The following is a 12,748-nucleotide window of genomic DNA, read 5'->3' as shown; positions in this document are numbered from 1 at the left end:
TCAGAATACATTCAGTTGTATTTCTGTCACTGGGAATCTGTACCTTACCACTTTAACCTGCCACACAGCCAGCTTTCAGAATGTGTATAATACCCGGTCAGCATATCTACCAATCTTGCTCCCTTCAGGAAAAAAACCAAAAAAAAAAAAAAAAAAAAAAAATTGTGGAACCTGCAAGTTTTTAATCAGAAAAAAACAAAAAAAAACAAAAAAAACAAAAGCCAGGGAGGGGTTCGTTGAAGAGACGAAGAATGATCTAGAAGCAGTCAGGCACTGTTTAACTAGCCTTGAGGCCAAGTTCCTTGGAGCCCATCTTAAAAAAAATAATAACTAATTTACATGTGTATTAGTACATGGCAGCTTTGTTACCAAGCTAAATGGATGTAAAATTCAAACAGATGAAATTCTAAAATTGGATAGTGTGTGTTAAATATTCAAAGAAGGGGGTGAGAATATAAAAGAACCGTACACCTAGTTCTGTTTCTAATGGATCTCTAGGTTTCTTCCCTCTTGAATGCTGCTCAGTTGTGTTGACAACAAGGTCCTGTTCTTCCCACTGAGTGTCCCTTCAACAAGTAGATCCAGATTTAGGGCATGTGCATATACAATCCTCTAATGTGCTGACATTTGAAAAGCAGTACAAACAATCTCAAAACACTGTTTTGGATTGCTTCAACTATAATCATGAAATGCTCTATGGAGGAAATATGGTTAATTAGTTAAAAGAAAAGCAGTATCCTGGCCACCCATTGGCTACCTGTCCATTTCCCACTTCCCTGCTAACATCAGGCTTGCTTTGGCCAGGAAACCATCCTTGACCAGCCATGCAGCCCTCTCTAGCTGTAGGTAAAATCTTGGAACGCAGTCATTGGCTGGACTAATCTCATGTCCTTGGCGTGACTGGCTTAGATGAGGGACATACGTTTCAATTCTGACAAAGGAAACATAAGGAAATCAACTCAAAGGGCTCGGAGAGGTTTTCTCTCTCTTAGAAAAGCTGCCAGTAGTAAAAATCTATTGTTCAATGTTGCACCTGAACTTCACCTGAAAACCACAGACGGATTCCATTGAATGTAAAAGGATGAGAATCTTGGTCCCAGCTGACCTGCCAGGTTAACTAACTCAAGCAGCCCTACTTTGGACTTATTGAAAAGATACTGATACTGTCCCCATGTTCGGGGTTGTCAAGCCCAGCAAAAGCAGCATGACTTGTTCTTGGCTCTGATTGATGAATATGAGTCATTCACTTTCTCCCTTGCTCTCTTTTTGCCTCATATGAACTTCCTGGGTAAAATGGGACCATTCTTATATTTGAATGGGTATGGGTAAAAGTTGCTCAAAAAGGAAAGGGTATTAGTCAGCCTTAGCTCTCAGTGTCTTCTCTGGAAAAATAAAATGACCTGATGGTAGTTTAATAGCAATTCAAATCTGTCTGCTGAACACTCATGAGTCTCAGCTCCTGTCACCAGTAAATTTCATGGCAGGCTTCATTTCAAGAGAAGGGAGAGGTTGCAGCATAAACAAAACACCCTGCAACCTCCAGAGACTCACACCTTTTAGAAAATAAGGACCCCGTTCTACAGCAGCAGCTTCCAATATGGTCAAGCACAGAGACCATTCCTTTCTTCTGATGAATTCAAGCAAAAGCACGCTTCAGACTGGAGAGGGGAGAACCTCTACAAGGCCCCTGAGTCACAACCACTAAATCACTAGGCTTCCCTGGAGCAGCTTTTGAGATGATGATGTTAACTAAGAATGAGGAGCCAGGCAGCATTCTGCCCAACACAAAGACAGAAGTCCTAACGGAACAAAGCAAGATGCTTACACTTGTAAGAAAACATGCAAATCAATAGGGAAATGTGCTGTCAGGATAGGGGAAAGAACATCAAGTCCGGTGAGAGACTTGTTCTGCAGTACTCTAAGAATTGCGACTGAAAACAAACAGATTACCTAAATATAGGTTGCAGCGTCTACAGGAAGACAATAGAGGAGTGTGTTCTAAATGGAAATTGACATGTTCTACACATTACTCCTTCTCTAAACGAGTAAAAGTTTTACCATAAGCAGCACTGAAAGAAGGACTACATCATAGAACGAAATGGTTGACATACCCGTGACAGACAAAACTATTTGTACAAATTAGAATTTAGAAATTAATTCAAGCTTTTTTGTTTTTGTTTGTTTGGTTGGTTTGGTTTTGGGGACAGGATTTCTCTGTGTAGCCCTGACTATCCTGACACTCACTCTGTAGACCAGGCTAGTTTTCAATTTACAGTGATCTGTCTTCCGCTGCCTCCCAAGCTCTAGGATTAAAGGCAGGCACCATCGCGGCCTGGCAATTTAAAGTATTTTTAAAGGATAAGTATCTCAATATAAAACTAAAGAAGAGGGATTGGAGAGATGGTTCGCCATTGAGAGCATTTCCTGCTCTTGCAGAGGACCCAGGGTAAGGTTCTGGCACTGGCATGGTGGCTCAAAACCATCAGTAATTCTAGGCCAAGGGGACTCAACACTTTCTTTTGACCTCTTCAGACACCAGGTATGCATGTAGTGTACATATATGTGGCAAAACACTCATAAACATAAAAATATATATTTTAGTTTTTCATGTAATATATTTTGATCATTTTTTTTAATTTCCCCAACACCTCCTATATCTTCCTTATACTCCTATTCACCTAACTTTATGACCTGTCTCTCTTTGTCTCTCTTTGTATCTCTCTCTCTCTCTCTCTCTCTCTCTCTCTCTCTCTCTCTCTCTCTCTCTTTCTCTCTCTCTTAAAAAAATCAAAATAAGCAAAAGACCAATAAGTCAAAATATGTCTCTCCCCCTCTACAAAAGCAACATGAAGTCTGTTTTTTGTTGGCCAGCTACTACTGGGCATAGAGCTTGCACTGGAGTGTTGTTGATATAACCAGTGACACTCTATTGAAAAACATTGATTTTTACCTTTGCCAGCAAGTTTCGATTGCAGATATGTTCTTGTTTAGTGTTGGGATCCTGTGTCGATTTTCCCTTCTTGGTACTGGGACCCTATCTTGCTTGAACCTGTACAGGGCTTATGTGTGCTGCCTCAATCTCTGAGAGTTCATAATTACCTCAGTCCTATTGTCCAGGACAGTTTCTTTGAAGTCATCCATCCCTCTAATTCTTACTCTTTCTGCTTCCTCTTCCACATAGATCCCTGAGCCTTCAAAGGAGGATTTTGATGAAGAATTAAAGAATCCCATTAAGAATTGAGTGTTCCAAAGTCTCCTGCACTCTTTACATTGTCCAATTGTGGATCTCTGTGTTAAATCCCATCTAATGCAAGATGAAGCCTCTCTGATGTGGGCTGAGTGAGGCACTGGTCTATGGATATAGCAATATGTTATTAGGAGCAATATGCTATTATGCCATTTTATTACTGTGCTCCCTTAGCAGAACAATAGCAGTGTGCTTTCCCCTGACCCATGATCTATCTGGTTTCAGGGTTTTGGCCATTTGAGCAGTGTCAAGTATGGGTGCCATCTCATGGAGGGAGTCTTAAAGCTAATTTTTCAAAGTGGTTTATTGCACCCATAAGATGTGTGCCACTACTGCACCAGTATAGCTTGCAAGCAGGTCAATACCTTTCTAGCACCATAATCACTAGTTAGTAGGGGTGACGCTTTCCAGTTAGGCGCCATTTTGACTTGTCTGTGTCCGATGACAGATGTAAGTGTTGTTTTCAACAGTTGGGTTATCAGGTTGAGGAAAGCGATCAGTAGCTTTGGCAATAACCTGTGATGTTAGGGGTGCGGGGAGGATGTCCATATGACTCTCTGGGCTAATGATGGAGTCCATCCCTGGCACTAGAGGTGTTGATGTCTAGTTGGGTCGCTGTCTCCCTTATTATTTGGTATTATTTGGTGAGTGCATTTAGACTCCGTGTGTGTGTGTGTGTGTGTGTGTGTGTGTGTGTACTCGCATGTGTGTTTTAGAAAGGCTCTTAAGCAGTATTCTTTTATATGGTTTTTCAAATGCCCTTTAGTGTGAGTCGTCCCTCCCCATATTCCCTCCTGTGTCTTCTCTCGAATTCCCCTTATTAAATTCTCCTATTCTAAGTAGAATTTTTCCTTTTCACCTCTCTATAACACTATATTCTATTTCCCCTTCCTCTGAAGATCCACTTCTCACCTCTGGTCCCTTATTAGGTACCTAACCTCTGTGGTTATTTGGATTTTAGCACACAAACAGAAAATTTTAAAGCTGTCTTAGTTAGGCTTTCATCACTGTGAGAAGAAACCATGCCCAAGGCCATTCTTACAAGACAACATTTCATTGGGTCTGGCTTACAGTTTCAGAGGTTCAGTCCATCATCACCATGGTGGTGATCATGGCAATGTGCAGGTAGACTTGGTGCTGGAGGAGCTGAGAGTTCGGCATCTTGATCTGAAGGCAACAACTGGAGACTAACTTCCACAGGGATCTAGGAGGCTCTGATTTCACACTGGGTGGAGCTTGAGCATAGGAGACCTGAAAGCCCGCCTACACAGTGACCCACTTCCTCCAACAAGTCCACCACTACTCTAATAAAGCCACACCACCTAATACTGCCACTCCCTATGACCAAGAACTGAAACACATGAATCTATTCAATAGCCAAACCTATTCAAACCACACCTACAAATAAGAGAAAAACTACAACTGATCAAAGAATAAAAAAAAAACTATATTCAACATTATATAATAAGGAAAGTACAGTTAAAACAAAATAAAATACTCTACAAGCGAAATCAAAGAGTACCAAAAGAACTATGTTCAACATTATATAATAAGGAAAGTACAAATTAAAACAATAAAATACTCAGGCTTTGCTTATAACACAGGCTAAAGGGAAGAAAAAATGACTATTATCTAGAGTTGATAAGAATGTAGGGAAAGACAGTCCTCTACCAAAGTAAATGGGAGTTCAAACTGATATAGTGATTTGGATGGAAATGTGTAATGTAATATTTATTGAATTTTAAAACATATAGAAGCCGGGCGTGGTGGCGCATGCCTTTAATCCCAGCACTCGGCAGGCAGAGGCAGGTGGATTTCTGAGTTTGAGGCCAGCCTGGTCTACAGAGTGAGTTCTAGGACAGCCAGGGCTATACAGAGAAACCCTGTCCCCAAAAACCAAAAACAAAATAAAACATATAGAGCCACTTCTAAGAATCCATGCACAGAAACCCTTATACAATTCCCCAAAGGTATATATTTACAAGACTTTGTGCTGCACAGAGGATGGCCTTGTCAGGCATCAATGGGAGGAGAGGCTCTTGGTCCCATGAAGCTCAATGCCCAAGTGTAGGGGAGTGCAAGGGCGGGGAGGCAAGAGTGGGTGGGTGGGGGCACATGCTCATAGAAGCAGGAGGGGGGATAGTGGGTTTCTGGGGGTGAACTCTGGAAAGGGGATAACATTTGAAATGTAAATAAATAAAATATCCACACACACACAAAAAAAAACTTTAAAAAGAAAGAAGAATGTTCGCTACAGTCTTTGCATGAACAATACTATGGGGAACATTTTGTTCATCCATCAATAGAGCTATGAGAAAGTCAGGTCCATGGTTAATTTTGATTGCTAGTTGATAAGATCTAGAATCTCCTAGAAGCTGAGATTAGGTTAGCCTCGGGGAGCCTCTATGATGGATTAGGTTAATTGATGTGGGAAGACCTACCCTGAAAGTAGGAGGCAGCATCCTCGAGGCTGGTGTCCACACATGCATAAAACGACAAAATAAACATCAACACTCCCAGCTCCCTGATTATAGAGGCAGTGTGACCAGCCACCTCAGGTTCCCGACACCGTTACTTCCTCCCCATGATAGACTTTAGCTTTGAATTTTGAGCCAAAATAAACTCATTTCCCTAACTTTCCTCAGTGGAGGCAAGAGGAATCATAGCGGATCCAGTAGCAGTCATATCTCTGTCCTAAGAGAACTGAAATGAAAGGGAGCAGAGAGGCAGGCAGGGAGCAAGGGGAAGTCCTGTAATGCAAGCATTGGGAGGGAAAGAAAACAGGAATAAAATAAAGTGGTGGTGGTTGAAGGAGGAGCAGGAAGGAAGGGAGTCTATTTTTATATGAAGCCGTGGAGAAAGGCTTCTCTGGAGAGAAACCCTGAACTAAGATTAGAATGACATTCTTAGCCAGCCCAGCATGCTCAAGGCCTCTCACACAATAGGAAGGATGGGTAGGGTGGTGTACAGTGTGCTTACAGGATGTTGTATAAGAGGGGAAAAGAACAAGACGAGATTAGAAAGGAAGTCTGGCCCAACCGTTTAGCCTTTGAATTTTAGACTTGAGATGAAAAGTTTGGGTTTTATTCCTAAAGGAAATGGGAAGCCATTGGCATATCAAGGAGGGAGGGACATGACCTGCTTCACTGTGTTTGAAAGATGGCTCTGGAAGTTGGATGGAGAATGAGCTGTAAAACAAACAGCACTGGGAGGATGAAGAGGAGGGAGGAGGCCCTTGCAAGGTGTGCTGAGTTTTGATCAGGCTGAGGACCAGGCAGAGCATGAGGAATACCCAGATATGGCCCATGCTCTGAGCATGGAGCCTGCACAACTCGCTAGGGCATTAAACTTGTAACCTAACCTCAAAGAATGAATCCAGAGGCCCCCAGCTCAGGGCCTGGAAGATTCTGTGGGATGGTAGAACCCATTTACTAAACTGAGAAGCCTGGAACACAGCTAGTCGAAAGAATCAACAACGCCACATGGGGCTTGCTAAGTTTGAACATCCTAAGAGGATGGTGAAAGAGGGACCCATGGCTCCAGCTGCATATGTAGCAGAGGATAGCCTTTCTGGAATCAATGGGAGGGGAGGCCCTTGGTCCTGTGGAAGCTTGGTGTCCCAGTGCAGAGGGATGCTAGATCAGTGAGGCGGGAGTGGGGTAGGTGGGTAGGGGAGCACCTTCATAGAGGAGGGGAAAACAGGAAGGGGAACAAAATTCAAAATGTAAATAAATAAAATAACCAATAAAAAATAAAAATAAAAAATAATTTAAATAAAGAAATGTATCTGCAAATTTATCGAAAAACATCTGAGAGGATACCTGCCTACCAATGTAGGGGCCTCTCCAGTAAGTGCATTTGGGGGTTCAGGGAGGACACACGGAAGCGAGGAAGTGCCAGAACATTTTGCCACCTGTGTATGTGTGTGTATGTGTGTCTTATGTTTGTGTATGTGTTTGTGCATGTGTATTTATATGTATATATATGTGTGTGTGTGTGTCTATGTATGCATGTGTATATATATGCAAAGTTTGACATTTTTCAATAAATCTGTATTACTTTCAAATTTTAATAAATATAAATAAAATAAGACTGACTGAGTGATGATTTTCTGATTTTTCTTCAAACAAAAGCCTTTCCCAGAAGGGTTGCCCCGGGAATGCTTTTCTCACGTCATACATAGTCTTCTCCTCAACTGTCTCCACCTCGCAGGTTGTATAGGTCTCCAACCCAGAGACCTCCTGCTCCTCCTCTCCCTCCTCCTCCTCCTCCCTGAGCCCTGCTAGGTTCCACCTCTGCCGTGCTCCTCTCTGTCTCCATCAAAAGCTATCTTGTCCATTTATATATTTACTTGTCTCCCTAACATACCACTGAAGAAGCAGGAACCTTGGATAGCAATCTTCATAGGACAGTAACGTTTGAGACAATGGATTTTAATAAATAAATATTCTTAGTTAACAATGAACAATGAACAGGGACAAGAGAGATAGACAGCTCAATGGTTGCTTACTGTATAAGCCTGAGGACTGGTGTTTGGGTCTCCAGAATCCATGTGGATTCTGCCAAAGCCAAGTGGGCTTGATGACCCACCTATAATTCCAGCCTAAAGAAGAGGACACTGGGGACCCTCCCCCCATGGAGTAAGATGATAGACATACTGTGGGGTTCTTGGTTTGATTGAGAGACCCTGCCTCATAGAAGAAGGTGAAAGAGCAATTGTAATAATTCCTGACATCAACCTTCAACCTTTACATGCACACAGAGCCTTGTGCATAAAAATCTGTGCATGCACACACACAGAGAGGGGGGGGGGGAGAGAATATCAAGTATACACCACAGGCAGGCACAGATGGTAAACAGATAAAAATGGACTCAAATTTACCTTCAAAGAAAAGAACTTCTACAATTAATTAGAGCTCAGGTCCAGAATTTCATCCAATATTCTTCTTTTTAATTTAATTTTATTTTATTTTATTTGTTGTGGGTCTTTTGAGGCAGGGTCTCAGCTAGCCTCAAATTCACTATGTAACAGGATAAACTTGAACGTCTAATCTTCCTCCTCAGTATAAGTGAGCCAACACACCTGGTTTATGCAGTGCTGGCAAGCAAACCCAGGGCTCCAAGCATGCTAAGCAATCACTCTAGCGAAGGAGTAGCATCCCCAGCCCAACAGACAACAGCTTCTTCCCATTCCTCTCCATGCACTGCCCTGAGCTATATCCAGAGGTCCCAAGGTCTGGCAGGAAATTGATAGAAGAACCACAGGATTGCCCACTGACTCTGGTTTTTCTGGTGCAGCCTCCAAGGGTCTACTTCCCACCAGTCTTAGAGTTCTTGCTTCCTTTAGACTCCTTCTAACTCCAACCAGCATATATTTAGTCCAGAACTTGGCTGCAAGCTCCATGCATCCCATTCAACCTCCTCTAGGCACTACTCCTCTGAGATGCTCACCAAGTCATCAACAAGCACCCATCCTGACTCAGCCCCTGGATGGAGCACTAAAGATCAGGCACAGTCTTACAAAGACCCTCTCTGCTCACAGCCACACGTGAGGATTAACCTCGGCAATAGCATGTGCTAATGGAGCCTCTTAGTATTCTCATGGACCTCACAAGCAGGTTGGTGGGTCCAACTTCCCTTCTCAAGCCCAACTGTTCAAAGACCCAGTAATCATGATCTGATAGAGACTAGCTAGCTGCCTGTGGACACTTGGGACGCTCTTTTTATGAGAGGTGTATGTTAGTTCGCTGCCTTCCAAGCAGAAAACTCCATCTTCCTCTCTTTCTTGGTCCTGGTGTCACTTTTAAGCAAGGGTGAACAGACATGCCTGGCGTTTTCTTCAGTCCATTCTGTGGTGCCGATTCTTTGCCCACAATCCTCCTTAGCTCAGTACAGGTCAGCGCTTGCCTATGTGGCTACTGACCAACCACACCGATGCAACTGAGAGACAGGCACAGAGCCAGGAGCACCGCAGGAGCTCAATAGCCCCGCCCACAGCCCAACGCTACCACTCTCGAGCCGTTCTGTCTCAGGATCCCTCAGGACAGGAGCCTTGAGAGAGGAAGCCAAACCATGAAAAGATTCTTGGAGTTGTGGGAAGGAGAAGGCTGGATGAGCAAAGCCGACCTTGTCCCCAGAGCCTAGCACACGGTGCTCAGGGGCCACCTGCTGGCAGTTAGGGGCATATGTGACTTTGGGGGAGGAGCTCTTCAAGCCCAGAGCTCCTGTGCATGCACACAGGTGCTACAAACATGTTACACACACACACACACACCACAAATCTTACACATACAAACACGTATGTGCATATACAGAACTATGTAAGATCATGCATACACACACATGAAGCCCTTAGCTTAAGAATGCAAATACACAGACATAACACAATGCCCTATACTAATGTGTGTGCATCTACTTACCTACCCCAAAACACAAGTGCACACATACACAAGTATCTACATGCATACCCTGGTCCCTGGTTTAGACCCTCTCTCTACATGGCCTCTTTTGTAAGGTCAACCTTCCCAGATATGCCCAGAGAAGACAGAGGTCTCAGCTCTCACCCTGCACTGAGGAGTCCTATCTGGACCACTCTCCCTATCTTTTACCATCAATCCATCCCTCCCCTCCCCCTTAATTAGAAAGGACCAATCATAACCCCAGAAAACTTAAAAGTATTTCAATGACTTTTGATTCTAAAGACCAAAACCAAAATCCTAATCTCTGTTTGAATATGACCTACCTCTCCAGGATCAGGGCTCACCTCTTGACCTTCAGTGTCCCAGTTCTTCCCCAGCTGTGTTCGTCCCTTGATCAGCCACACCTTCAAACTCACAAGTTTCGAATCTGCACTTTCTACTACCCAGGTCCTGTCCAGTCCCTGAAAGGCCTCCTTCCACTCTCTCTCGATGACACTTCTCCTTGGATGCCTTTTTTGTGCCTTGACATCCTCTTTCTGGGGAGCTGTCTATCACACAGTATTGCTATTTATACAATTTAGTGATTTTGCCTCTGTCTGCTCTGTCCCTTAAACTCCAAACTCGAAAAGGGCACGAAGGGACTTTGTCCCTTAATAATGTTTTTCTATCAAGTTTCTACAGGTTGTGCATGCTACATTCACTGATGATATTTCAACCAAATCTTACTCCAAACACATCTCCAATTCAACATACTCATGTCCCAGAGAGAGATCGTAAGATGGCACATCCTAACACAGCACAGGAACAGAAATAAAAAGTTAGCACATAGTTCTGTGTTGTATGTTAGTCCCTGTTCTGAATTCAAGCGATCTCATCATTTGATTGGTCTCAGGACTCAGAAGACCTGACTGGACATTTGTCCCTACCTTGACAAACCTGTGTCATCGTCTTCCTTGACCAAAACTTAACTATCTGATTGTTAAAGGCAGTGTTTATTTGAAGTCTCTAATTAGTGAATAAATGAAAAAAAGAAAAAGGCATAAGAATGATACTCATATAATTTTGTGCATGGAGGGAGAAGCATTCTAATCATGATACCAAGAACAGAAAGAATAAAAATTGAGAGAAAATCTGAGTATTAAACTTCCTTAGATCTGTTTAGTTATCCAATATCCAAAGAACAAGTCAGTCTTTGGAGTCCATAGGACTAGGGGTTGGATAACATTGAGATAGGAAGCTGCCTTTGCAGGAGCCATGACATGACAGGCATGGGGTGAGGGAAGGTTTCTTAAAAATGGTTGAGGCTTTCAAGACAATGGCAGCAGAACATTAAGCCAAGCAGGGACTTTCCACCGCATGTGGACTTTAGACACTGTACAGGCACAGGAGCACACAGCCAACCCTGCTTCTCTACCCTGGAAAGTGCAATGATGGTCAACGCTGGGAAAGGTCTCTTAGAAAGCATTTCTTAAGGACCTCAGCAGTGCCCAACACTGAGAAGCCTGGAGCGTAGCAGTGGAGGAGCAGTCTGTGCATTTTGAAAACAATAGCTTGCTTATGCATCTCTGCTGCACTGAAGGCCAGCTGGGAGGGCTACTGGCCACAGGCAGCATCTCAGTAGCCTTCAGTGAGAAGATGACATGCAAAAAAGCCCGGGGAGTTCTTGTGTCCACAAACCACTTCACCCATACTATCCAGAAACCTGGGGACATTTGCCTAGCATTTGAACTTGCCCTGGTGCTATGAGCCATGAGGATGCTGGCAGAGCCAGGTGCCCCCTCATGTCCTCTATTGTCTGTGGAATGAGGAGGTTCACAGAAAGAAAAGTTTCCCCAGGGAAGGGAGATGCTAATACTCTAGGAATCTCGCTGAAGCACTTGTACTGAAATTGATCTCAGAAGATCTAAGCTGAGAATCTGGCTCTGGTCTTCTGAGCTGAATTTTCTCATCTGTAAGGTAGGAATAACGGTAAGCCACTATGAGGACAAAATGAACTTCTGCAGGTCAAAGGGACCTAACCTGCAATCCTACACCTATAATCGTTTCCAACAGTATTCGAATAAGAGCTGGCAGCCCTTTATGAGTGATCCAGGTTAAGGTATGGGGTTGAGGGAGGTAGAGATGTCTCTCCGTGTTGACTGTAAAATGACTATTAATTATAATACCAACATTAATTATAATGCAATCATTTGATCGGTCCCAGGACTCAGCAGGCCTGACTGGACATTTATTCCTACCTTGGCAGACTTGTGTCATTGTCTTTCTTGAGCGAAATTTTAACTGTCTGATTGGCAAAAGCAGTGTTTAGCTGAAGCCTGTGATTAGTGGATAAATGAAAAGAAATCAAGACCTGCAGATACACCATCTTGTGCAGGGTGGGAGGAAGCATTCTAATCACGGTGCTAAGGGCAGAAAGAATAAGAAGTATCTATTAGAGTTATGGGGAGAATTAGATAACACAAATAAAACCTGTGTCAGGGGAGATAGCTCCTTGAGAAAATTCCTTGCCTCACAAGCCTCACAGACTGAGTTCAGATCTCCAGGGTACGCATAAAGGCTGGGTTCAGAAACACAGTGCAATCCTGGCAGACAGAAGAGAACTGCTGGAAGCTCACAGGCCAGCTAGGATAGAGAACACAACAGTGACCATCAGGAGAGACCAGCACTGGAGCTCACACATGCGCACACAGGCGTCTGTAGTCACACATACAAAACCCAGGGCCAGGCCAGAGGAAGCATTCATTAGAAGCTTTATAGTGTCATCTCTTGATACTATCATCTTCACTTTATCTATGCAGAAAGAGCCAGTGGGACACAATGAGGTCGCAAGACTTGGAGACAAGGACTCAAAATCCTGAGTGAAAAATGAACCTACATTATTGTTTCAGGACATGTCCTTGCACCGGTTGCTTAACTTCCTTTTCTTCTCTATAGAATGAAGATGATAAAAGCCATCTCTATGGGTGTTACTCAAGGTCACACAGGTGTTGAAAGGACATCATTATCTATCAAGAAACAAGTGTGTATGTGTGTGTGTGTGAGTGTGTGTGTGTGTATGAGAGGGGGGGAGAGAGAGAGGGAG

The 12,748-nt window shown here is 43.4% G+C and overlaps 1 long non-coding RNA gene across 2 annotated transcripts in view; it reads right to left on the bottom strand.

Moving 5' to 3' along the window:
- LOC115030860 overlaps positions 1-12,748 on the bottom strand; it is a 93,057-nt gene that overhangs the window by 79,836 nt on the left and 473 nt on the right. The window lies entirely within an intron of this gene.

The sequence above is a fragment of the Mus caroli genome, chromosome 4, assembly GCF_900094665.2.
Source record: "Mus caroli chromosome 4, CAROLI_EIJ_v1.1, whole genome shotgun sequence".
NCBI lineage: Eukaryota > Metazoa > Chordata > Mammalia > Rodentia > Muridae > Mus > Mus caroli.
The sequence above is the reverse complement of the archived record's forward strand: the minus strand, read 5'-3'. Positions and strand labels throughout refer to the sequence as shown.